This window comes from Tamandua tetradactyla, chromosome 14, assembly GCF_023851605.1.
Source record: "Tamandua tetradactyla isolate mTamTet1 chromosome 14, mTamTet1.pri, whole genome shotgun sequence".
Lineage (NCBI taxonomy): Eukaryota > Metazoa > Chordata > Mammalia > Pilosa > Myrmecophagidae > Tamandua > Tamandua tetradactyla.
In genome coordinates, this window is record NC_135340.1 from 67,721,049 (window position 1) to 67,747,600 (window position 26,552).

The window sequence follows — 26,552 nt, forward strand, 5'->3', positions numbered from 1 at the left end:
TGAACACTGGTGTACAAGTTTTTTGTGAACATATGTTTTCAGTTCTCTTCAGTGTATATCTAGGAATGGAATTGCTAGGTCATATGACTCTTTGTTTCACTTTTTTGTTGCTGTTGTTTAGCATAGGCATCAATTATCTATTATGGTGTGACAAATTATCCCCAAACTAATATTCGTTTTCTCCCACAGTTTCTGAGTGTTAGGAATCCAAGAGCCGCGTACCTTGGTGGTTCTGGCTCAGACTTAAGGTTGCTGCCAAGCTTTTGGCCAGGGCTGAAGCTATTTTAAGGCAGTCCTGAGGATGGAGACTCCGCTTCCAGGTTCACTCACATCATTGACAGGCCTTAGTTCCTTGCCACGTAGGCCCTGTCATAGGGCTGCTCACAACATGGCAGCTGACTTCCCCCAGTAGAGACGGTGTCTTTTGCAGGCTAATTATGGATGTGACTCTTTTAGTTTGCCTAAATTGCCAAAATACAGTGTAATAGAAATGGGTTGGCTTTTACAATGCAGATTTATTAACTTAGAGGCTTACAGATTTCAGGCCATGAGAATGTCCTAATCAAGGCATCAGCCGGCGATGCTTTCTTCCCAAATACTGGCTACCAGCGTCCTCAGCTCCTCTGTCCCATGACCAGGTAGATGGCAGTGTCTGCTGGTCTCTCCCCTTTCTCCTGTGCTTGTTGCTTCCAGTTTCTGGCTTCAGTAGCTTCTCCTCTGTTTCTGTGGTTTCTCTCTGTTTTCTCTGTGTCCTCTCTCAGCTTATTCTTTTTTCTCTCTGAGCGTCTCTGTTTTCTCTCTCTTTCAGGTCGTTTCTGAGTTTCATCTCTTATATAGGACTCCAGTAAGAGGATTAAAACCCACCTCAACTGAAATACCCTAATCAAAAGGTCCCACCCACAATAGATCTACAGGAATGGATTAGCTTTAAACACAATCTTTTCTGGGGTGCATACACCTTCAAACCATGACAGAGACATACCGTCACTTTGCTGGATGATCCTACAGTCCCACCTTGGCACAGTGTGAGAGAGAACTAGACAAGGGTGTGAAGGCAGGAAGAGGAGCCCAATGCGGGCCATCTTGAAGGCTAGCTACCACAATATGGTACCTTTTCCCAAACTCTTGTTGATAATTACTGCATATCTATATGGTCTCTAAAGTTGTAGTAGAAATAAAGGAATTAGAAGGACTATATACACAGAAGAAGACTGGTCCCAATATACACTGGTACCATTTCCATGACATCAGATGAAAATCATCAGGAAAGATGACAAAAGTTGTACAACCTCAGTTATACGCCTAAACATATTATTTGTACCTTAAATATATTTAACTTTTTGAGAAACTGCCAAATTGTTTTCTAAAGCAGCTGTACCCATTTTCATTCTCATTTGCAATGCATGAGAGTTCCAGTTTCTCTACATCCTCACCAGCACTTGTTATGGTCTGTCTTTTTTATTATCATCATCCTAGTGGATATGAGGAGCATCTCATATGTTTTTTTTTTAATTTTTTAATTAAATTTTAAATTAAAAACATATGACAAGAAACACAAACATTCTTAACATATGATCATTCCGTTCTACATATATAATCAGTAATTCACAATATCATCACAGAGATCTCATATGGTTTTGATTTCCATTTTCCTAATGACTAATGACATCCAATATGTTTCATATGCTTATTGGTCATTGTACCTCTTTTTTGAGAAATGTCTTTTCAAATCTTTTGTCTATTAAAAAAATTTTTTAATTGCTAAATTGTAAGAGTTCTTTATATATTCTGGATATAGAGCTCTTTTCAGGTATATGCTTTGCAAATATTCCCCCCTTTCCATGGGTTGTCTTTTCCCTTTTTTTTTATTGTGGTAAAACATATGTAACATAAAATTTGCTATTTTAACCATTTTAAGTGTCCAATTCAGTGGCTTTTAGTGCATTCACAATGCTATGCAACCATCACCACTATTTTCAAAATCCTTTCATCACCCCTGTTCTAGTTTTCTAGCTGCCAGAATGCTATATACCAGAAACAGGGCGGCTTTTAAAAAAAGGAATTTATTAACTTGCTAGTTTACAATTCTAAGCTCTCAAAAATGTCCAAATTAAAACAAGTGTATAGAAATGACTAATCTAAGGTATTAGGGAAAGATACCTTGGTTCAAGAAGGTCGATGGCATTCAAGGTTTCTCTCTCAACTGGAAAGGCACATGGCAAACATGGCGATGTCTGCTAGCTTTCTTTCCAGGCTTCTTGTTTCATGAAGCTCCCCTGGGGGCGTTTTCCGTCTTCATCTCCAAATGTTTCTGGCTGCATGGCCTCTGTCTCCTTTGGTATCTCAAGACTTTTCCAAAATGCTTCCTCTTTTAAAGGATTCCAGTAAAATAAACAAGACCCACCTGGAATGGGTGGAGTCACATCTCCCTCTATTCAAAAGTTAATACCCACAATTGGGTGAGCCATATCTCCATGGAGATAACCTAATCAAGTTTCCAACCTACATTATTGAATAGGGATTAAGTAAAATGGTTGCTACCATAAAACTGAATTAGGATTAAAACATGGCTTTCCTAGGGTACATAAATCCTTTCAAACTGGCACAACCCCAAACATAAACTTTATACCCATTAAGCAATAATGCTCATTCTACCCCACCCCCTTCATTCTCTGGTAATGTGTAATCAATTTTCAGTCTCTATGAAGTTGCCTATTCTAGAGAGATGATGTAAGTGGAATCATACAGAAACAACATTTTGCGTCTGGCTTATGTCACTCAAAATGATGTCCTCAAGGCTCATCCATGTGATAGCATACATCAGAACTTCATTCCTTTTTATGACCAAATAGTATTCCATTGCAGGCATATGCCACATTGAATGTAGTATATCCATTCATCTGTTGATGGGTGTTGGATTTTATAAAAAGAATTCAAAGAACTATTGATGCAGAACTTTCTCAGGCCCCCTCAGCATCCTTGGCAGGTGCAAGGACCCAGATAAAAACCAATTGCCATGCCAGCTAGTATTGTACCCTCCAGATGCACTGCTGGTAACACACTCCCCTGCTAGCATCTCACCCTGCCTGATGCATGCACCTGCACATCAAAGGAGAATACCTCAGCAATCTATCATACCCTAAGACAATAAGCCCCCATCCAATCAAGGGACAACACACTACCTTGTGGGCACCCTCCCCTCCTGGCATCATTTTCCGTTTAAGACACAGCTCCCAGAACAAAGATCCGGAGCCATTTTCTTTTTCTCCCTGCTGGCTCACAGGCAGAGGCCAATTTCAGGTTCCTACTTGCTTTCTTCTTTTCACTCTCCCACCTGCTTCCTCCCTCCTTTATTCCTTCAATAAATCTGCTAATCTTTAACTCACTGTCTTATGTGGAATCCTTAATAACTCTGTGCCCAACAATGGGCACTTAGACTATTTCCACCTTTTGGTTGTTGTATATAATGCTACTATGAGCATGTATGTACAAGCATCTGGCTGATTTCTCACTCTCAATTCTTTTGGGAATATACTTTGAAGTAGAATTGCTAAGTCATATGGTAATTCTACATTTAACTTTTTGAGGAATGCTCTTTTCCTTTAACTGTTTATTTTGAAATAATCTCAAACTTACAAGGCAGTTGCAAAAATAATATAAACCCTATACTGAGAACTCCAGCATGCTACCTCTACCACTCCCTGCCAGATACCCAGATCCAACAATTTTAACATTTTGCCACATTTGCCATACCATTTATCATCTATCATCTAGCTGTTTATCTTTTCTGAATATTTGAAAGCAGGATGCATACATCATAGTACCTGAATACATAATACTTCTATCATAACTATTAAAAATTTTTGTATGCTGTCTTAGCATCCTTCTTACCTTGGCTAAGTCACTTGCTTAAACACTGACTTTTGACATAGTTAGTAAGCAGCTTTCCAGCCCCGGGGCATAAACTCCCCCAGAGCCCAAACCCATCTCCGTGCCTCACTCATACCATCCACATACCTCACCCAAAGCCCACCAACTGGCTCCAAATGATAAGCTAACCATCTCTACAGCCCTCAGCCCTCAGTCCCTTTTCCTTTTGGTATGTTTGCTTTAACCTAACCAATCCTTGACCCCTGCAGGAAATCTACTGACCTCCAACCCGAGATCACAGTAAAGGCACATGTCCACAGGTCCTTTTCTCCGCTTGTGTGTTCCCCGCCTGCTGGTTGACCCACTCAAGCTGATTGCACTTCCTGTCAAACACTCTGGGCCCCTGTCTCTCTGGGACCTGTGAGTAACAAACTATCTTTTCTCATGCAAAATTCCTTTCTTTTTGTAACCTCTACCTGAACCCAAATTTAAAATCCAATTTGACTAATGTGAAACAACTTCCATGGAGGTTTCCTAGAACAAGGACATTCACTTATGTAATCACCTTAACTGCAGTTACCAAGTTTAAGAAATTCAGCACTGTTATAAAATTTATATTCTAGATTTCATTTTTTTCTTATGTCCCAATAATAACCTTTTGAGCCTTTTCTCCTTGTTCTTAGAGCCCATCCAGTATCATGTACTGTATTTATTTGTCATTTTATCTTTAGTTTCTCTTTCTTTATTTAATTGTAGAAACATATATGTCACATAAATATTCCCATCCCAACCCTTTCCAAGCATACCATTTAGTAGGATTAGTCAGATCCACAATGTTGCAGTACCCTCACTACCATCCTTTACAATAGCTTTCCCTTTACTCCAAACAAAAACCCTACATTCATTTTTCATTAACTCCCCAACCTCCTGCCTCCACCCTGGGTAACTTGTACGCTACTTTCTGTCTCTGTAAGCTTGCATATTCTCTGATATTTTCTTTGAGGTTACCATCGGGTTTAAATTTAACATCCTAAATCTATAATAATCTCATTTGCTTTGATATCAGCTTAACTTCAAAAATATAGACAGACCCAGATGTTCTCCCCATGCTCAGGAAGCACCATGTTCCAAGCACTCCACTCGTCCCACGCTAGAATTGCCTGGTGCCAGCACCAGCCTTAGCCTCAGCTCCTGGTCTTGGTGGTACCACTGTTTTCCCATTGTGGCCCCAGAAGTTTACTCAAATGGCAAGCCAAAATTCCTTTCAGATAGAATAGGATATCTTTGGTGAATTAAAGGTCCCAAATGATAACTATTGTGGTGTCCAAACTGTAAGATCTACAATGAACTTTAAGATTGGAGGCACAATTTTGCACTAACTCTGGGTATTGCGCGTCTTGTAAGATTGCGCTTTGTGCGTCCGTTTGTTACCTTTGTAGACTTACAAAGGTGAGTCTTTGGTTATGAAACCATTGGTTAATGAAACCATTCAATAAACCAAACTTACTTTTGTTGAAAAAAAAAAAGAAGATTGGAGGTACAGCAGAACGCATGTCAATTCCAGTTATTAAAACTCTTGGAATCTTGAAGTAAGCAGCTGCTGAAGTCAACCAGGATTACAACCTTGATCCAAAACTTGCTAGCGCAATAATGAAGGCAGCAGATGAGGTAACCGAAGGCAAATTAAATGATCATTTTCCTCTTGTGACATGGCACACTGTATCAGGAACACAGGCAAATATGATTATAAATGAAGTGATTAGCAAATAGAACAACTGAAATGTTAGGAGATAAACTGGGCAGCAAGAAACCTGTGCATCCCAATGAGCACGTTAATAAAAACCAGAGCTCAAATGATACTTTTCCCACAGCAATGTATATTGCTGCTGCAAGGGAAATTCATGAAATACTATTACCAGGACTATAGAAGCTATGTGATGCTCTCAATGCAAAATCCAAAGTTTGCTCGGATCATCAAAAATTAGGCAGACTCATCTGCAAGATGCTGTTCCACTTACTCTTGGAAAGGAATTCAGTGGCTTTGTTCAGCAAGTGAAATCTGCAATAAGAAGAATAAAAGCTGCCTTGCCAAGAATCTATGAGCTTGCAGCTGGAGGCACTGCTTTTAGTACTGGTTTAAATACTAGACCAGGCTCTGATGAAAAGATTGCTGCAAAAGTAACTGCACTCACAGGCTTGCCTTTTGTTACAGCTCCAAATAAATTTGAAACTCTGGCTGCTCATGACGCTTTGGTTGAACTCAGTGGAGCCATGAACACCCCGCTTGTAGTCTTATGAAGATAGCAAATGATACATGTTTTCTGGGTTCTGGTACTCACTCAGGTCTGGGAGAACTGATCTTGCCTGAAAATGATCCAGGAAGCATAACATACCAGGAAAGGTGAATCCTACCCAATGTGAAGCATGACTATGGTTGCAGCACAGGTGAGGGGAAGGCATATCACTGTTACTCTTGGAGGCAGCAATGGACATTTTGAGTTGAATGTTTTCCAGCTAACGATTATTAAAAATGTGTTACACTCAGCAAGACCGCTGGGGGATGCTTCATTTTCTCTCACAGAAAACTGTGTGGTAGGAATCCAGGCCAACACAGAAAGGGTCAACACACCAATGAATGAGTCTTTAATGTTGGTGAGAGCACTTGATTCTATATAGGATATGACAAGGCAACAAAGATTGCTAAAAAAAGCACCCAAGAATGGATCTGCATTAAAGGAAACTACTATTGAACTTGGCTATCTCACAGCGGAGCAGTTTGATGAGGGGGTGAAATCTAAGGACATGTTGAGCCCAAAGTGAAGTAAACAAATGTAAAATAAAATAATTGTATAAAATTAATGAGGAAAAAAGTACACACAAACTATGTACCTATATTCCTTGGTTCCCCCACCTTTATGCTGTTCTTATCACAATTTACATATTTATACATTATGATCCCAAAACCTTGATTTATCATTATATTTTATGCTTTTGCCTTTTGGATCCATAGGAAGGAAAAAGTGGAGATACAAATTAAAACTACAATTGTACTGATATTTGCATTTACCCATGTCATTATCTTTCCTGGAGATCTTTGTTTCTTCCTGTGGCTTCGGTCAATTGTCTAGTGTCCTTTCCTTTCAACCTGCAGAGCTCCCATTGGCAGTTCTTGTAAGGTGGGTTTAGTGGCCATGAAATCCCTCAGCTTTTGTTTATCTGGGAATATCTTAATTCCCCCCTCCCCCATTTTTTTTTTCCTTTTTTGAGCAAGTAGGTAAGAGATTTGTTAAGTACACAGGCAGAGAAAGGAGCACGCAGACACTCTCACAAATAAAGAAAGATGGAGGATGTGGTAGTTAGGTTCAGGTGTCAGCTTGGCCAGGTGATGGTGCCTCGTTCTGTTGCCGTGGATTTGAATCATTAGCTTGTGAAGCTCATCTATGGCTGATGGCATCTGCAGTCTCTAAGGGGAGTGCCTTCCTCAGTGAGAACTCATTGCAGCACAGCCCAAGCAGCTCAGCATACCTCATGTCAGCACTCACAGCTCAGCCCAGACCTTCAGAGACGCAGAAAGGAATGACCTGGGGGAAAGCTATTGGAACCCAGAGGCCTGGAGGGAAGGCCAACAGACATTGCCCTGTGCCTTCCCATGTAGGAAGGAACCTCAGATGAAAGTTAGCTGCCTTTCCTCTGAAGAACTAGAAGTTTTTAACTGAATAAATCCCCTTTTATTAAAAGCCAATCCATCTCTGGTGCATTGCGTTCTGGCAGCTTTGGCAGACTAGAACAGAGGGCAAGAGGCAATAGGTAATGTGGGTTATTTGCTTTTTATTTTTGTTCCCCCTATTATTTATTTATTTATTTTTAATCCATATGTTTTACTCATCTGTCCATACTGTAGATAAAGGGAGCATCAGACACAAGGTTTTCACAATCACAGTCACATTGCGAAAGCTTTATCATTATACAATCATCTTCAAGAAACATGGCTACTGGAACACAGCTGTACAGTTTCAGGCACTTCCCTCCAGCCTCTCAAATACACCTTAGACTAAAGAGGTGATATCTATATAATGCATAAGAATAAACTCCAGGATAAACTCTCGACTCTATTTGAAGTCTCTCAGCCACTGACACTTCATTTTGTCTCATTTCTCTCTTTCCTCTTTTGGTTGAGAAGGTTTTCTCAATTCCTTGATGCTGAGTCCCAGCTCATTCTAGGATTTCTGTCCCACGTTGCCAGGGAGGTTTACACCCCTGGGAGTCATGTCTTATGTAGAGACGGGGAGGGCAGTGAGTTTGCTTGTCGTGTTGGCTGAGAGAGAGAGGCCACATCTGAGTGAAAAAGAGATTCTCTGGGGGTGGCTCCCAGGCATAATTTTATTTATTTTTTTTTTTGCTTTTTTAAAAATATTTTTATTGACAGATCTTCACACATACATTCCATACATTGTGTACAATCAGTGGTTCACAATATCATCACATAGTTGTATATTCATGACTGTGATCATTTTTAGAACATTTGCATCACCCCAGAAAAAGAAATAAGAAAAAAGAAATAACCCATATATCCCATACCTCTTACCTTGACCACTACTATTTCCATCTACCCAATTTATTTTACCCCTTATCCCCACTATTATTTATTTTTTGTCCATATTTTTTTACTCGTCTGTCCTCTTAGGCCTAATTTTAAGTAGGCTTAGTCTATGCTTTGTGGGGATAAGTTTATAAGGACAAACCCCAAGATTGAGGGTTTGGTCTATTAATTTGGTTGTCCCCACTGCTTGTGAGAGTATCAGGAATTCTCCAAATGGGAAAGTTGAATTCTCCCCCTTTCTCACCATTCCCCCAAGGGGACTTTGCAAATACTTCTTTATTCCCTGTTCAAATCACTCTGGGATTTATCGGAGCATCATGCTGGACAAACCTACAAAATCTCATGCCCTAAGTCAGGGTTCCATGAACTTATGGTGTTCAATTTACTGTCCATATAAGTTATATTAGGAAATGCACTAATCAAAATATAAATTTTGTGTGAAATAAATATTTCTTGCTTTAGTCTCACACAGAAGTTGAAGTTTTAAAATATGAATGACTATCTATTTTCAACATCCTGCAATATTGACATCCCTTTGTTCTTCCTCATGGAAAAACATTTTTTAATTTGTACATTTAGTCACTATCACTGTACACTCTAGAAAAAGTGTACAGTGATGGATTATACCAGTTCAGTCTTTTATCGTCTATCTTTTGTCCATTTGCTTTTATAGATTAGCTTTACTTATTTCCCCTCCCCCCTTCCTTGTTGGGGTCTCTTTCTTGTACCCTCCTCTCTCCCCGGGGGCAATGCCTTGTGGTAGATGGTGCATTTGGGTGGGTCCATTCTTTTCACCCTTCTCAGTAGATGACTCACTTAGGTGGGGATTGTTTGCCTTCAGATGAGTCTACTGCTGCTGGGTGTTTCCTTGAGTGGGTAGACCCCAGGCAGGGTGTCTGCTGCCCATATTTTTGAAAGAGAATTTGCCAGATACAAAATTCTTGGTTGGCAATTTTTTGCTTTCAACGTCTTAAATATGCCTTCCCATTGCCTTCTTGTGTCCGTGTTTGAGATGAAAAATTGGAACTTAATCTTATTGAGATTCCCTTGTATGTGACATGTTTCTCTCTTGTGGCTTTCAGAATTTTCCCTTTATCTTTGGCATTCAAGAATTGATTATGACATGATGCTGTGTGGGTCTTTTTGGGTTTGTCCTATTTGAGTTTATCAAGCATCTTGGATGTGTACATTTATATCATTTATTAAATTTGGGAACTCTTCAGCCATTTTTTCTTTGAATAGTCTCTCTGGCCCTTTCTTTCTTCCTCTTCTGGGACTCCTACCATGAGTATGTAGGTATGCTTCATAGTGTCCCACAGGTTTCTCAGGCTCTGCTCACTTTTCTTCATTCTTTTTTCTTTCTGCTTCTCAGACTGAATTATTCCAATTGTCTTATATTTGAGTCTACTAATTTTTTCTTCTGCCAGCTTTAATCTGCTGTTGAACACTTTAGGGAATTTAAATCTGTTCCTGTGGTCTTCAGCTCTGTTTGGTTCCTTTTCATAATTTTCATCTCTCTATTGATACTCTCTGCGTTCATCTATCATTTTCCAGATGTCCTTCAATTCCTTGTCCATGTTTTCCTTTAGCTCTTTGAGCATATTTAGAACCATTTTTTAAAAAGCCTTTGTCTGGAATGTCGCAGGTATGCTCCTCCTGTTGATGGTTTCTAATGCTTTAATATTCTCCTTGCCTGGGCTATCATTTCCTGTTTCTTTGTATGTTTTGTAATCTTTTGTTGAAGCCTGCACATTTGATATTTTAGTGTGATGTTGCTGGAACTTAGACTCTGAGGCATCTGTTCCTAGGCTTATATCTAGCTAGTGTTATGACAGAACTGTCTTTAAATGCCATGAGCTATCAAAATAGAAGGGGGAAAAAAAGGCAGCACTTTTCCCAGGCTTGCAGACTGGCCTATGTGAGTGCTGTCCTTGAGGGCATATCAATACAATGCTTTTGGAGAATATCTCCAGGCTGACTCATAGAGTCCTCCCTGATCCTTTCTGTGTATGTCTGTCTTGGGCATTTACACAGTTACAAATGTCCCCCATTCCCTAGGAAACAGTTTCCTCACAGTCCTGGACACTGCACAGTATGTCCTACAGCCAGCAATCCCTTGCCCTAGGCAACCACTTGACTGCTCTCCCTAGCATTCTGTAGGAGAGTTTGGTGAGCTGCCTTCTACATGCAGGTCAAGTTCTGGAACAGTGAGTCCTTCAGCCCACCATTGGACAGATTGGACCAGACATATATACTCCCAATATGTGCATGATTGTTATTCTGTTCCCTCTGGAACTGGGATCAGGGATCCACACAGGGATCCTTGGGAGGGGGTGGGAAAGGGACCTACCAGGGCCATGAGATCCTACTACTTTTATGTTCCTTTTTTTATTGCATGGGCAGGCACCAGGAATCGAACACATGTCTCTGGCATGGCAGGCGAGAACTCTGCCTTTGAGCCACCAATTGCCTGCCCCCAAAAGCCCCAGACATCCTTTTTTTTGGGAGTGCATGGTCCGGGAATCGAACACGCGTCTCCCGCATGAAAGGAGGGGATTCTAACCACTGAACTACCCATGCACCCGCTCCTACCACTTTTAAAAGACCTCTTTTTTGATTTGGCACTTGCCTTGTTACTGCATGCCTTTGTTTTCTGGAGCGTTGAGAAAGATGTTTCTGTCAGTTCTTCCTAATTGTTCAGAGTTTCTGCAGGGAGGTGGAGATTTGAAGCACCTAAACTCCACCATCTTGAGCAGGGTGGGGCTTTAAGGAATGCTTTCTACTTTCTTGACGAAGTTCATTGAAGCAGAAAAGTTTTTAATTTTGATGAAGTCCTATATATATATATATGCTATCTTTTTCATTTGTCATTATTCTTTTGGTAGCACATCTAAGAAACCATTGCTTAATTTAATGTTATGAAGATTTACTCCTATGTTTTCTTCAGAGAGTTTTATAGTTTTAGCTATTATGTTCAGGTTTATGATACATTCTGAGTTAATTTTTGTATGTGGCGTGAGGTTGGGGTTAAATTTCATTAGTTTACATGTGGATATCCAATTATTTCAGCACCATTTCTGAGGACTATTCTTTCCCCATTGATTTTTCTTGACACTTATTCTAGTTTGCTAGCTGCCAGAATGCAATATACCAGAAATGGAAGGCTTTTAAAAAGAGGAATTTATAAGTTGCAAGTTAACAGTTTATAGGCCATGGAAATGTCTCAATTGAAACAAGTCTATAGAAATGTCCAATCAAAGGCATCCAGAGAAAGATACCTTGGTTCAAGAAGGCCGATGAATTCAGTGTTTCTCTCTCAAGTGAGAAGGCACATGGTGAAAATAGTCAGGGCATCTCTCTCAGCTGGAAGGGCACATGGCAAACATGGCATCATCTACTAGCTTTCTCTTCTGGCTTCCTGTTTCACAAAACTCCCCAAGAGGCTCTCCAAAGGTCCAGAGCTTGCTGGTGGACTCTCTGCTTTGTGGTGCTGCAGCATTCTCTGCTTTCTCTGAATCTCCTGCTTTCTCCAAAATATTTCCTCTTTTATAGGATTCCAGTAAACTAATCAAGACCCACCCAAATGGGTGGAGACACGTTTCCACTTAATCCAGTTTAACAATCACTCTTAATCGAGTCACATCTCCAGGGAGATGATCTAATTACAGATTCAAACATACAGTACTGAATAGAGATGAGAAGAAACAGCTCAATTTATAAAATGGGGTTAGGATTAAAACAGAGTTTTTCTAAGGTGCATACATCCTTTTAAACCGGCACAATACCCTTTTCAAAAATCAATTGAACATATATATAAGGGTTAATTTCTGGAGTCTGAATTCAAACCATTCAATTCAATTGATCTATATGTTAGTGTTTCTTTTTAAATTTTTATAAAATCTCTTATTTTGTTGTGGCATAATGTTGGTATTTGCAAATGTTGAAGCTGGAAAATAAAATATGTGAGCATCCACTAGAATTTTAACATATAGAAATATAGGAAAAAATTTTTGTTCCTTAGGCTTTTCTTTTCAGCCAGAACAGGACATAACTGTTTAATTTGTGGCTAAGGCTTATTTATGCTTATTTAGTCTCTGTAATTTGTGGCTAAGGCTTATTTATGCTTATTTAGTCTCTGTAGGTGAATATAGTAGATTTGGTATTTTGCCCATTGAACATAGGACAGGAACAAATTGCAGCTGTATAAAATAACAGGAAATGTGGGGCTTTGAAAGATCCCACTGGAAAGTTTAATTATTTGGAAAACAATTCGGTAGCAACTTTGTGTTTTGGAGAAAAATTGACCTGTGCCATTTGTAATAGGACAAAAGAAAATTTGCTAACAGACTAAAGACAAGAAGACAAGACCTCTTGTTTGATCTTTTTTCTGGCAGAGCTCACATTTAGGTGTAATTGTTTTTGTTCTGTGCAATAATTTATTACTTTTACTTATTTTTATTGTTAAATATATAATACATAGAAGAGTGTATAAATGTGTCTTTTTAGCTTAAAGAATGATAATAAACTCTATTTGACCACTACCCAAATTAGGAAACAGATCATTGCCGGATCCTTAAAGGCCTCTCTTTAGTCTCCCCCTAGCCTTATTCCCTCTCTTCCCCCAGGAGTGACCACTACCCTGACGCTGGTACTAATCCACCCCCCTTTTCTTTATATGTACCACATATATATGATGTATGCACAGCGTTACACAATGGTGTTTTGTTTTGTGTAGTTTTGACCTTTATATAAATCACACTGTGTATAGCTTCTGCAACTTGCTTCTTTCACTCAAATTGTTTCCAAGATATGTCCATATTGATGAGAGAAACAGATGTTCGTTCTTTTCCAAAACTTTATTTTATTTTATTGTATTTTTTAAATCTATTCTATCATTGATGGATATTGGTTCGTTTCCAGTTTGTGGCATTTGTAAATAGCCACAATGCTGCTATGAGCCTTCTTTTACAGGGAGATACATGCACAAACATTTCTTGTTTAAATTATACACCCAGGAGTGGAGTTACTGGGTTTAAGCGTATTATTCTCATGTTCAACTTGACTGAATAATACCCGACTGGCTTCGCAATTCAGACCCCTACCAGCAGTGGTTGAGAGTTCCCAATGCTGCACAGCCTCACCAACATGTGTAATAGCCTGTTAATTTTGCCAATCTGATAAAGCTGAAATGTTGTATAATTGTGTTAAAATTTTTTTATTGTGTTAATATAGGCACAACACAAAATTTTTCATTTCAACCATTTTAAAGTCTACAGTTCAGTGGTGTTAACTGTATTCACAATGTTGTGCTATTATTACCACTGTCCATTACCAAATCTTTGCTATTATCCCAAACAGAAACTCTGTATCCATTAACATTACCTACCCTTTCCCTACTCCATCCCCAGACCTGGTGTGGTAGTTAGAGTCAGATGTCAACCTGGCTAGGTGAAGGTGCCTAGATCTATTGCTGCGGACCTGAGCCAAAGACATGTGAACCTCATCTGTTGCTGATTACGTCTGCAGTCGGCTAGGAGGCGTGCCTGCTGTAGTGAATGATGTTTGATTTAATTGGCTGGTGCTTAAATGAGAGACTCAACGTAGTACAGCCCAAGCAGCTCAGCATACCTCATCTCAGCACTTGCAGCTCAGCCCAGGCCCTTGGAGATGCAGAAAGGAATCACCCCAGGGAAAGTTGTTGGAACCCAGAGGCCTGGAGAGAAGGCCAGTGGAGATCACCCTGTGCCTTCCCGTGTAAGAAAGAACCTCAGATGAAAGTTAGCTGCCTTTCTTCTGAAGAACTATATGTTTTTAATGAAATAAATCCCCTTTTATTAAAAGCAAATGCAATGATAGAGGGAGGAGGGCTGGGGACATAAATGAAATCAGAAAGAAAGATAGATGTTAAAGATCGAGATGGTATAATCTAGGAATGCCTAGAGTGTATAATAATAGTGAAATGTACAATGTACAAATTTTAAAAATGTTTTTGCATGAGGAAGAACAAAGGATTGTCATTATTGCAGGGTGCTGAAAATAGATGGTAACTAATACTTCAAAATGTCACATTATGTGTAAGACTAAAGCAAAAAATGTTTATTTGTTACAAAATTTAGATTTTGACTAGAGCATTTCCTAATATAACCTAATATAACTCATGTAGATAGTTTGATTGAATGTCATAAGTACTTGGAATCTCAGGTAGCACATGAGATTTTGTTGGTTTGTCCAGAGTGATCCCCCGATGAATCCCAGAATGATTTGATCAGTGACTGGAAAAGTATTTGCAAGCCCCCTTCGGGGAATGGTGAGAGTGGGGAGAAATTCAACTTCCCCAAGTTGAATTCTTGATATTCTCACAAGCAGTGTGGACAACCACACTATAGGCTGAGCCCCCAGTCTTGGGGTTTGTTCACATGAAACTTAACCCCACAAAAGATAGGTCAAGTCTACTTAAAATTTAGGCATAAGAGTCACCCCCAAGAGAGCCTCTTTTGTTGCTCAGATGTGGCCTCTCTCTCCAGCCAGTATGATAAGCAGTCTCACCACCCTCCCCCTCTCTGCATGGGACCTGACTCCCAGGGTGTGGACCTTCCTGGCAACGTGGGACAAAGATCCTGGAATGAGCTGAGACTCAGCATCAAAGGACTGAGAAAAACCCTAGAATGAGCTGAGAATTAACATCAAGAGACTGAGAGAACCTTCTCGACCAAAAGGGGGAAGAGTAAAATGAGGCAAAGTGTCAATGGCTGAGAGAGTCCAAACAGAGTCAAGAGGTTATCCTGGAGGTTATTCTTACGCATTAAGTAGATATCACCTTGTTGTTCAAGATGTAGTGGAGAGGCTGGAGGGAATTGCCTGAAAATGTAGTGCTGTGTTCCAGTAGCCATGTTTCTTGATGATGATTGAACAATGATATAGCTTTCACAATGAGACTCTGTGAATGTGAAAACCTTATGTCTGATGCTCCTTTTAGCTACTATATCAACAGAAGAGTAGAACATATGGAATAAAAATAAATAATAGGGGGAACAAATGTTAAAATAAATTCAGTTTGAAATAGTGGTAAATGAAAGCGAGGGGTAAGGGGTATGATACATATAGTTTTTTTCCCTCTATTATCATTTTATTTCTTTTTCTGTTGTCTTTTTATTTCTTTTTCTAAATCGATGCAAATGTACTAAGAAATGATGGATATGCAACTATGTGATGATATTAAGAATTACTGATTTTATATGTAGAATGGAATGATTTCTAAATGTTTTGTTTGTTAATTTGTTTTAATTAATTAAAAAAAAGCAAATGCATCTCTGGTGTGTTGCATTCTGGCAGCTAGCAAACACCTGGTAATCTGTAATCTTTTATCTTTCTATGTGAATTTACATATTCACTCAACATAATGTCTTCCAGGTCATCCATGTTGTAGCATATTGTAGAACTTTGTTCTTTTTCAGAATTGAATAATATTCCATCATATGGATATACCACATTTTATTTATTTATTCATTCATTCATTCTTGGGCGCTTGGGATGCTTCCACCTTTTGGATATTGTGAATAATGCTGCTACAATCATTGGTATAATTAATTGTGCTTTTAATATGGTGGTAGTGAAAGAGAGTAAGAACTCCAAGGTTGAAATTCTGGCTCTGTAGTTTACTATGTGACACTGGATTAATCACCTCCTCTGAGCTTCAATTTCTTCATTTATCTAATGAGGATAAAAACTACCTACCTTGCATTTGTGAGGATCAAATGCTCTATTGGGAAGGGTCTTCAGCTCTTACTCTCTGATTTTACAGAAGAGGAAGCTGAAGCTCCTCTTAAGAACTTGCTATTTATAAGTGTGGTCAATGGACCAACATCATGGCATCCTCTGGGAGCTTGTTAGAAATGCCAAATCCCAGGCCCAGACTTACTGAATCAGAGTATGCATTTTCACAAAATTCCCAGGTGATTTCTGTGCACATTGAAGTCTGAGAAACAAGTCTGGGTTAAGAGATGTGTTATGGGTTACACAGACAGCAAAGCCAGAACTGGGACTCACATCTCCTAATTTCTATCTGGTGTGTGTGTGTGTGTGTTGTTGTTTGTGGGAATTTATCCATGGATTTAATTAAATCCCACAAAAATATTGAAAGCCTACCATTTTCAATAGTGTGCTGGGGCAGGTGCTGATGAAAAAAGACCCAAGAGGCTCACAGACCTGTGGGAGAAGAAGATGTGTTGATAAAAAAATGCAAGTACAACATTATCAGTGTTACAGTGTTTTTGAACTTTACATGAAAGGAATCATGCAGTATACTCTTTTTTGGTACTGGGCTTTTTTTCCCGTCACATAATGTTGTTGCATGCATCAGTACTTTGTTTTTTTTTGTTTGTTTGTTTTGTTTTGTTTTTAGCGCTGAGCAGTATTCCATTGGGTGAGTGTACCACAGCTTGTTAGCCACTTGACAGTTGATGGACATCTGCGTTCTTTCTAGTTGTTTTTTTTTTTTTTTTTTTGCTATTTTTAATAAAGCTGCTATGAGTGTTCATGTACAAAGCACTCTTTGCACAGTTTTTTCTTTGTTTTTTTTGTGTGTGGGCAGACATGGGGAGTGAACCCAGGTCTCTAGCATGGCAGGCGAGAACTCTGCCTGCTGAGCCACCATGGCCCACCCCGCACAGTTTTTTAAATGTTTTATTTTGAAATAACTTCAAATTAACAGAAAAGTTGCAAGAATAGTACAAAAGAACTCTTTTATACCTATTACCCAAATTCACCAATGTATAACATGTACACATTATTATTTTTCCCCTTAACCTTTGCAGAATAGTTTGCATATATCATATCCCTTTATCTCTCTTATTTTGATCAGCTTTATTTTTCAAAGCAGTTGTAGGTACAGGGAAAAATTATGCAGAAAGCACAGAGTTCCTATATACCCACCTTCCCCACCCTCTGCTCCCAGCCCCTTTATCCCATAATACCTCCATTTGTCAAGTCACAAATGGGCTTTGGGTCCTATCAGCAGCATGGGAAGTATGCTGAGCTCTGGCCTGAGGAGGATTGATACCAATTCATTCCAACAGTGAACAAAAATTTTGTTCCTATATAACTTTGTTCCTTCTTGTGATGATTAGTTTTATGCGTCAACTTGGCTTGGCTCTAATACCCGGCTATTTAATCAAATACTGATCTAGGTGGTCTGTGAAGGTATTTTGCAGATGTGATGAATATTCATAATCAATTGACTTTAAGTAAAGGAGATGATCCTAGATTATCTGGGCGGGTCTGATTTAATCTGTTCAAAGAACTTAAGAGTATAACTGAAGTTTTTCAGAAGAAAAAGAAATCCTACTTGTGAATTTCAGCTTTGTCTTGTGTCTAAGATTCCAGCCTGTCCTTCCTGAGCCCTGCCTTATAGATTTCTGCTTTGCCTAGCCAGTTCCCACAATTATTTACAATAAATCCCTTCATATACATCTCCTAATGGTTCTGTTTCTCTGACCGATATAATTCCCCCATTTTTTGGCTACTATTGTCATACAAATTACATCTTTAAACATTATATGCCCATTGGCACAGATTTATATTTACTGCTTTTGTAGCTGTTAAATCAGAGTGGGAAAAAAGTAAAAAAATACAAAAAAATTATTTATACCATCTTTTATATTTTTTGAAGCATAGTTTTGCTGGATATAAAATTCTTGGTTGATAGTATTTTTCTTTTAGTGGCTTGAAATATGTCATCACACTGCCTTCTGGCCTCCATGCTTTCTGATGTGAAATTAGTTGTTAATCTTGTTGAATAATTTTTGTATATGATGATTCAACTCTCCCTTGTTGCTTTCAAGACTCTCTTTGCTTCTGTCTTTTGAGTTTATGTTGTTTTTCTTTTTGAAATTTTATCTTACTTAAAGTTTTTTATACTTCTTAAGTATGTAGACTAATATTTTTCATCAATTGTAGGAAGTTTTCAGCTAATATTTCTTCAAATATTCTTTCCAACCACTTTTCTCTTTCCTTTCATTCTGGGACTCACATCATGTGTATTTTGTATACTTGATGGTGTCCCACAGGTCTTCAGGCCTCTGTTATTTTGTCTTCATACCTTTTTCCTTCTCTCTCAGACAGAATACTTTCAATGGACATAGCTTCATGTTGACAGATTCTTCTGCCAGCTCAAATCTGCTATTAAGCCACTTTAATAAATTTTTTATTTCAGTTGGTATTTTTTCATCTCCAGAATTTCTATTTGTTTCTTTTTGAAACAATTTTTATCTCTTTATTAACATTTTCTATTTTATGAGAAATGATTCTCATGATTTCCTTTAGTTCTTCAGGCATCATTTCCATTAGTACTTTGTACATATTCCAAGTAGCTAATTTAAAGTCTTTGTCTAGTAAGTCCAATGTCTGGGTTTCTTCAGGGACAGTTTCTATCGACAGCTTCTTTCCCTGTTTGTGGGCCTTACTTCTTACTTTCTTGTTTTTTTTTGCAAACAAGATGTTTAAAATAAATAATGTGGTAACTCTGGAAATTATATTCCTTCCTCCCTCTCTCTTGGGGTTTGTTGTTGCTACTGTGTTGCTGTTGTTTGTTTGTTTAGTGACTTTTCTGAACTAATTATGCAAAGTTAGTATTCTTTTTTGTCTGTGGCCACTGGTTCTCTGCTTAGTTAGCATAGCAGTCAGCTAATGATTGGACAGGGAACTACTGAAATCCTCGAAACCAGTAAGTCTCTCATATTTGCCAAGTCTTTCATCTGTGTACTTGTTAGGGCATCCCTTCAACTCTGCCGTGGTTTTACCCCTGCTTGCACAGAGCTTCAAGGTCAGCCAGAAGGGAGAGTTCAAGGCCTTCTCGGCTTTACCCTGGGTATGTGCACAAACCTAAACATGTGAGCCTGGTCTTGTAGGCTCTCAGAAACATGTCAAAACTTTTCAAAACCCTCTATGGATATCTCATAATCTGGCTTTTCCTTTAAAATTTTTAGGTCACTGTCTCTCTTGCCCCAACTATTATCAGTTTCTGATGTTGCTGATATGTTAAACAATTGTCCTTAAATGACCCCAGGGAAAAGTCTGTTTGAACCAAATGAGCTCTATGTCCTGCCACATAAAGAAAAGCCTTGGAAACTGGCTTTTTTTTTTTTTTTAAGGAAACTGTCAGGTCATATAAGGACAGTATTCTGTGAATAGTGTTTTGGGGGAGCTCCAAACCTGTTCTGTCTCCTTCAGTGGTTACTAGGCTGTTGGATTTCATCATGATTGTGGGCTGTTGACTTTTAAGGCTACTACAGTGCTGCAGAGGGGATTTAGGGAGAGTTGGCCTGAGGGCAGATGGGAATAAAGCAAGTTAAAGCAGGATGAAGCTGGTCGTTCTTACTTCAGTAATTTTAGCTAATTTTCAGAGTCCTGAAAAAGTTGAGTTTGACAATTTTTGTTGGTATTCTCGTTGCTTTTCTGGAGGAGCGGATTTTTTGGGGTCTTTACTTTGCCATTCTCCAAAAGATGGAAGCACAGAGCTGATGTCGAGGCACCCTCTCAGCAAGGAAGCCAGGAACCTCAGCTCAATAGTAACGATTTCTAGAATTCGTAGATTCTTTTTTTTTTAATCAGTGTCACTTTTCCACGTTTCTGTTACTTTTGCCTTGCCAAGTCTGTTTCTATACAATGTAAAATGCAAAAGCATTGAGGGATTGGGCTTAATGAACTATGCGAGGGAAGAATATTTCACATGCCCTTTTTGGAATCCACAAATTGAAAACATAATGTGGGGTTCCTGAGAAAGCTGGCAAACATTTCAACTCTGATATTGTCTTCAGGTCAGTTCATTCTAGGTGTGCTTATCTGCAAACAAAAAAAGTAAGCAACAGGAAATCCTGATGCTAGTCAAATATTTTGTGAGGAATGACCTCAGTGTCCTGTCCTGGGTGAACAGAACATATGCATCCTAAGTGAATCCATCTGAAGTGATGGTGAATGTGCGTGCGTGTACGTGTGTGGGAAGGGGGAGGGACAAAAGCAGGCAAACAAAGAAATAATGTCAAATTAAGAAAAGTATTGTGGAAAAAAAAAAAAAAGACTGTTGTGGAGATGGGGGCAGGAGGCCGTGCTGGAGAACCACAGGGAGACGACTGGCTTTTTAAGGTGGTCAGTCCTGAGGAGAAAACATTTTAGAGGAGGCTTAAAGAATGAGGAGTGAGCCGTGTGAAGATCTGTGGGCATCTCTGCAGGGTGAAGGGAGGGACAGCACTGGGGACATAAGGAAGAGCCTTCAAAGGCTAAGGCAGGATGGGACCTGGAGTGCGAGCCTGGGTAAGAGTGGATGATGCTGAACAGGTCAGTAAGAGGCTAGACCACCCTGCAGGGTCTGATGTGGGTGTGTGTCCTGGTTGGCCTTAGCAATGTGGTTTAGATGATAAAGTTTGTGGTCGCACTACTTACAGGCCATGGTAAGGAATATGAATTGTATCCTAAGTGCAATGGAGAGTCATGGGTTTGGGAGAGGAGAACGACCTTGATTGGAAAGGCTGACTAAACCACAAAGTGAAAGATCTCACCAACCAGATCTTACTCAGGCTGTTCCCTGGAGCTCATGCACTGTAGTCTTTGATCTTAAATTCTGATCTATCAGAATCACTTCCTGAAGATTTGTAGGTCTTACTCTAGACCCACTTCATCAGGATCTGCAAATGGGGATCTATATTACTGGGGTCTCCCCAGGATGACTCTGATGCAATGAGTCCACAGTCCAGCATTTGGGAGTCAAACTCTGTGGGCGCTTGACATTTTGGGATATCTCTTCATGTGCGATAAACAACTAACAGTTGGTTCAGTCTTTCTCACCATGCTGGCATGTGCTTCTAGAAGTTTAGTGGGCATGAGTCACATAGGGACTTTTTTTAAATGCAGCGTTTGTAACTTTCTAGTAACTTACAAACTTCAGATGGGTCCCTGGACCAGAAAAGTCCTGAAATACAGAGGGGCCAGCCTCTCTCTAATATCAACTAGCTCCATCCCCCCATCCCATATTATAGACAGCCTTTTTCAATATGAAAAAGTTAGAATGGGCATAGCCCAAATACCTCTGAGGAGTGGGAGAAAGATCAAAGGTGATGGTGGAGTTATACAGAGAAGGTGGGATTTAACAAATGAATATGATTGCTGAATCACTATATTGACATTTCTTTTCGCCTCTAGTATCTTAGAGCAGCTAGAAGTGAAAACCTAAAATTGTGGAATTGTAACCCAGACCAAACTCTGAAATCTGTTCTCCAATGAACTGTGGTGCTGTGCTTTGAAATTTATTGCTTTTTGGTATAAATGTTAATTTTTACAAAAAAGAAAAAGAAAGAAAGAAAGAAAGGAAAAAAATCAAACAAACAAAAATGCAGCTTTTAATTCATTAGCTTCCAGGGTGGATCTGAGACTCTCCATTTCTAATAAGCTGCCAATGCTAGTCAGAAAATTACACATTGAAAATGGCTCAAATGACTAATTCAATTTTCCACTTCTAACCTACATATTTATTAGGAAATAAGTGGTAATAATAACTACTTATTATGTGCTTTCTCTGTGTGAGGCACTATACAAACTGTTCATATCCTCACAGCAATTTTCTGAAACAAGTACAATTATTACGCCCTTTTAAAACAGGGAAGAGAACGGAGCCTGAGAGAGATGAGAGTTCAGTCACAAGCTAATGAACTTTACCATTAAGCTACACTGCACTTTCCACCCTCCCCAGCCTTATTCTCCACCAAGAATCCACTGGTTCTTTCAAGAGGCCCTCCTCTTCTTCAACTATCCATGATTTCTCTTCATTTCTACTTTTTAGGAATCCAAGAATCCAGCACTTTGTTTCCACATGTCATTGATCCTAAAAGAACTACCTCAGGAGAGATCCCACAAGCTTTTCTGGCTGCGTTCCTCCCACAAAACGCTGCCCACAAAAAAGGTCGAATTACCTTTACTGGAAACAGAGAGAGAGAGCCAGCCAGAGAGAGAGTGAGTGGAGAACGAGCTTTAAGCAAGGCAAGGAGTACCTAAGTTTTGCTGATAGAAAAATGGATCTAAAGTCAGCGATGACAATCTGAAGATCTGTATTTTCTGCCAACTCATTACCAGGATGTCGGTTATCAACAGCTGCTTTCTCCGAATGCTGGTTAAGAAAGGACACCGTATCTTCTGACTGAGGTTATCATGGTTTTGGAGAGCTGGCTTTCGCGACCCAACCCCCGACCCCCCAAACCAAAACAAAGACACAAGACCTCGAAGATGAAGCCAAAGACAAGAATACTGCTTCTCTTGTTCTCTGAGGCACTGACTGATGTAATACACGCTGCATGGTGCTGATAACTGCAACGCGACTAAAGCTCTCGTGGAGATAAGCGGATGCGGGGCCTAAGACTTACGGGCTGCACACGGCAGTCTTGGAGGTGGGTTAGACGTTTCCTAATCTGAAAAACGAGCAAGGCGAATCCTCTCCTATCGCCTCCTTCGTGTTCGCGAGCGCATCTGCTGATGCTCTTAATGAATGTTCTCACTGGAAGCGACCCTGTTCCTAGGGCGGAAGAAGGGGTTTGGAAGGAATTGAAGGGAACTGAATTCCTTTGGAGGGAATTGAAGGCAAGTCCAATATAGTGATCTGCAGTCACCAGTACACTATTTTCAGTGCTTTAAAGAAATAGAAGATGCTGACCCCATCAGGAAGACATCCATTTTTTGTTCCTGGCTTTCCTACCTCTGTGAGTTCAGTTTATAGCATCTCCCCAGGTACTCTTAACCCCCTCAGGTTTTGCCTGAGAAACTTTCTGCATCACCCAAATTAGCTCTACTCTCCCAAAGATTCTGCCAGTTGGAGCCTTCAGAGGTCAGGGTTCAGGTTGCTTCCAGGAGTCTCTTCCTCTTTTCTAAGGCTCAAAGTCAGTTTGCCTCCCAAAACTTCTCCAGACAGGTCATTGTATTTCCTTTCTGGTATCCTGGTACTTAGACATTAAACTGGGGGCTTCTAAAGGCTATCCCACTGGACGCAACTGAGAGGGTGCCATTTACATTTTATTTTATAGTAGTGGTAACTTTTGGAAAACTTTTGGAACTGTGTCAAGAAAGTAGTCCTGCTCTTATATATAAAAAAATGAAAAACCTGACTTGGAAATTAGTATTTTTTTTAATAAGAAAATCTGCATTTGAAGTTGTTTACTTATAATAAAAATAGCTAATAGGGGGTGCAAGAGTAGTTCAGTGGTAGAATTATTGCTTGCCATATGGGAGGACCCGGGTTCTATTCCCAGCCCATGCTCTTCCCCCAAAACAAAACAATCAAAAACCAACCAAACAAAAACTCAACAAATGGTGCTGCAATAATGGGATACTCACATGGAAAAATAATGAAATGTGACCCTGCCATACAGCATACAAAAAAAAGCTAATATTTATTGAGCATTTTTCATATGTCAGACACTGTGCCAAACTTTAACTACTTCTAATTTCTAATCCTCATAACCTTGCAATGTTGACATTTATCCCCATTTTATGGATGAAAAAACTGAGACTTAGGGAAATTAAGTAATTTGTCCAGTATCACACAGCTAGTGGTCAGCACAGCAGGAATTCCAAACCTAGTTTGCTTTTTCTCTGAGCTTGGCTTCTTGATCAATCACTCAACTCTATTAAATAAGGAGGGTCTTAATTTCCCAGCTTCCCCTAATCCCTGAGCTAGACAGACACTTTTATTTTGCTGAATAGGACTTCAAAGGGCCAACTTCTTTAATAATTTCTCTTTCTTATGAGGAGTCAATCAGGTTAATATAAATGGATAACCTCTAGAAATAGAGTGTCCCAGTTCCATTTAAAAATATTCTCCTGCTCCACTAGAGAGTACCTTTTCTTTTTTAATATTTTTTTTACTTTTTTTTCCTTGATTAATCTTTCTTTAAATCCTATCACTGGATTTAGTTCTTAAGTATGTTGTCCTCTCAACTTCACTCTTTCTCCAAAGAAAATCCATGAGCTACTCATCTAGGTTTAAGGTTGAATAAAAACAAAAGAAGGCAAGAATTGTCTAAATTTAAAGTGCTGGAAAATCCAACATTTTATTTACTACATTTTGGTGACTACATAAATGCTGAAACATTTTAACACTGAAAAGCATGATGGCATCATCACTTGCTTTTTTTTCTTTTTTTCTTTTTTTTTTGCTTAGCAAACACAGCAGATGATATTGCACGGCATAAAGTGAGAACAGTAGCGAAGCTTAAAAAAAAAGAAAGAAACCTTAATGTAGTACAGGAGATACTCATAAACAAACTAGAATAATGCCTAATGCATTACACTTTTTTGTTGCTACACACAAAAGTACAGAAGGAGCATTGGACAGAGAGAAAGAGAGAGAAAGACAAAATATTAACAAACAACCGTAATTGGGTACAATAATCATTTAGTCTGAAATGTAGATGCAACATAGAAACTACCACTGCTTTCTAATTGACAAAGAAATGACAGCAACATTTGTCTTTTATCAAAAATCTTCTAAGCCCCTCATGTTTAGGTTTTAAATTAATTTAGTTATGTATTTACCTTTTTTTTTTTTCTTTTTCTTTTTTCATTGCTAAAGAACTCCCTCTGCTCTTGGAAGATTTTCTACACTACAGTTCTTTTTTTTTTAATTTTTAATTCTATTTATTTATTTTTTTACCTGATGATTGTCTTAGGCACCCTCCTTACATGATAAACCATCAAGCTAACTTGAACATGGAAACTGAGTCACATTCAAACAATAGCTAAGGTCAAAGGCAGAGGGAAGATAGAAAAGGGGGTAGGGACAGGTCTATATGAGTTGCAGATGGGCAGACTTCAGACTGGACAGTAAACACAGGGAGATATGAAGACAACTACTAAAGCAAGTGGAAGACAATGTTTTAAAGTTTATTTAAAAAAAAAATACTGTCACTTGGTTCAGACAGCCAACCTAAAATGAGCCCACAATGATTCTGTAATAAATGCAGAACAAACCACAAAAAATCAAGACTAACACAGAGACAGAAACTGTGACCCTGCGAATACAACTCTGTTCAGTGTTTAATTGCTAATGGTAAAAAAAAAATCTACTTCCTCAAACATTTTCCCAGGCTTTCTATAACTCACTGCACAGCATTTGTATTAAAAACAAATAATTAGTCAACGTTTACCAACAGACCACTGAATGATTCTGAAACTCAGAGCAGATTTATTGCCCTATTAAAATACATAACCAGTATAAAAATGTTCCTAAAAAAATGTAACATTTGACCCGAAGTCGAAGCCCTTCTCTGCCTTCCCAACCCCAATCAACTCTGCTAAAGAAAATAAAGGAAAACTTTGAGTTGAGAGGAAAAGTATTTACATCAATAGGTAGTTGAAACCCATTGCAGTTGAAACAACTAATTTCAGCCAAATAAAACAAAAGAGTGGCCATCAGCCCTTCCCGAGGATGCCACTTGTCATCTAGAATCCTGTGCATGTGCTAATCTAAAGCAGGGCCAAAAATTTGATGGACCTTGATCAAGGAGGCTTGTGGCAGGATCATCTCCAGCGTGGGGGGGGGGGGGGAATGAAGAGTGAGAAGAGACAAACTCAAATAGGCTTTAGGGAATATTAACACCTGAAACCCCGACATTTGAGGCTTAATCTTCCAAACTTGGTAGGGAGTATGTGGGGTGTGGGGTGGGGATCATGGTTCGCAGATTCCACGTGGTATTTATAGAGAGGTATATGGAACTTTGAAACATTTTCCTTAACTTCAATTGATAATTGGGGCCAAGCAATCATGTTTTGTTTCTTCCATGGTCTGGCCAGATGAGCAGGCAAGATCGGCTGCTCGCAGCATTGATTTTCTCCTTTAGGGCGTGAAGTCATTACACTATCCTCTCAGCTCTGCAAACGAACTGTCTCCATGCCCTTCCTCCTGACTTGAAGCAATTCAAAAACTTGGTAAAATTTAGAAGATTTCCAAATTCAAGTTAGCTTGTATCTTTGAGTTTTTACACTCTTTTCATACCCGTGAGAATGGTTAAAAAAAAAAAAAGTAGCAAAGGATCTCACAAATGCCAGT

The 26,552-nt window shown here is 39.1% G+C and overlaps 1 pseudogene; it reads left to right on the plus strand.

The window, feature by feature from the left end:
- Positions 1–5,042: 5,042 nt before the first annotated feature.
- LOC143655160 (fumarate hydratase, mitochondrial-like) lies at positions 5,043–6,690 on the plus strand (annotated as a pseudogene).
- The last annotated feature ends 19,862 nt before the right edge of the window (positions 6,691–26,552 follow it).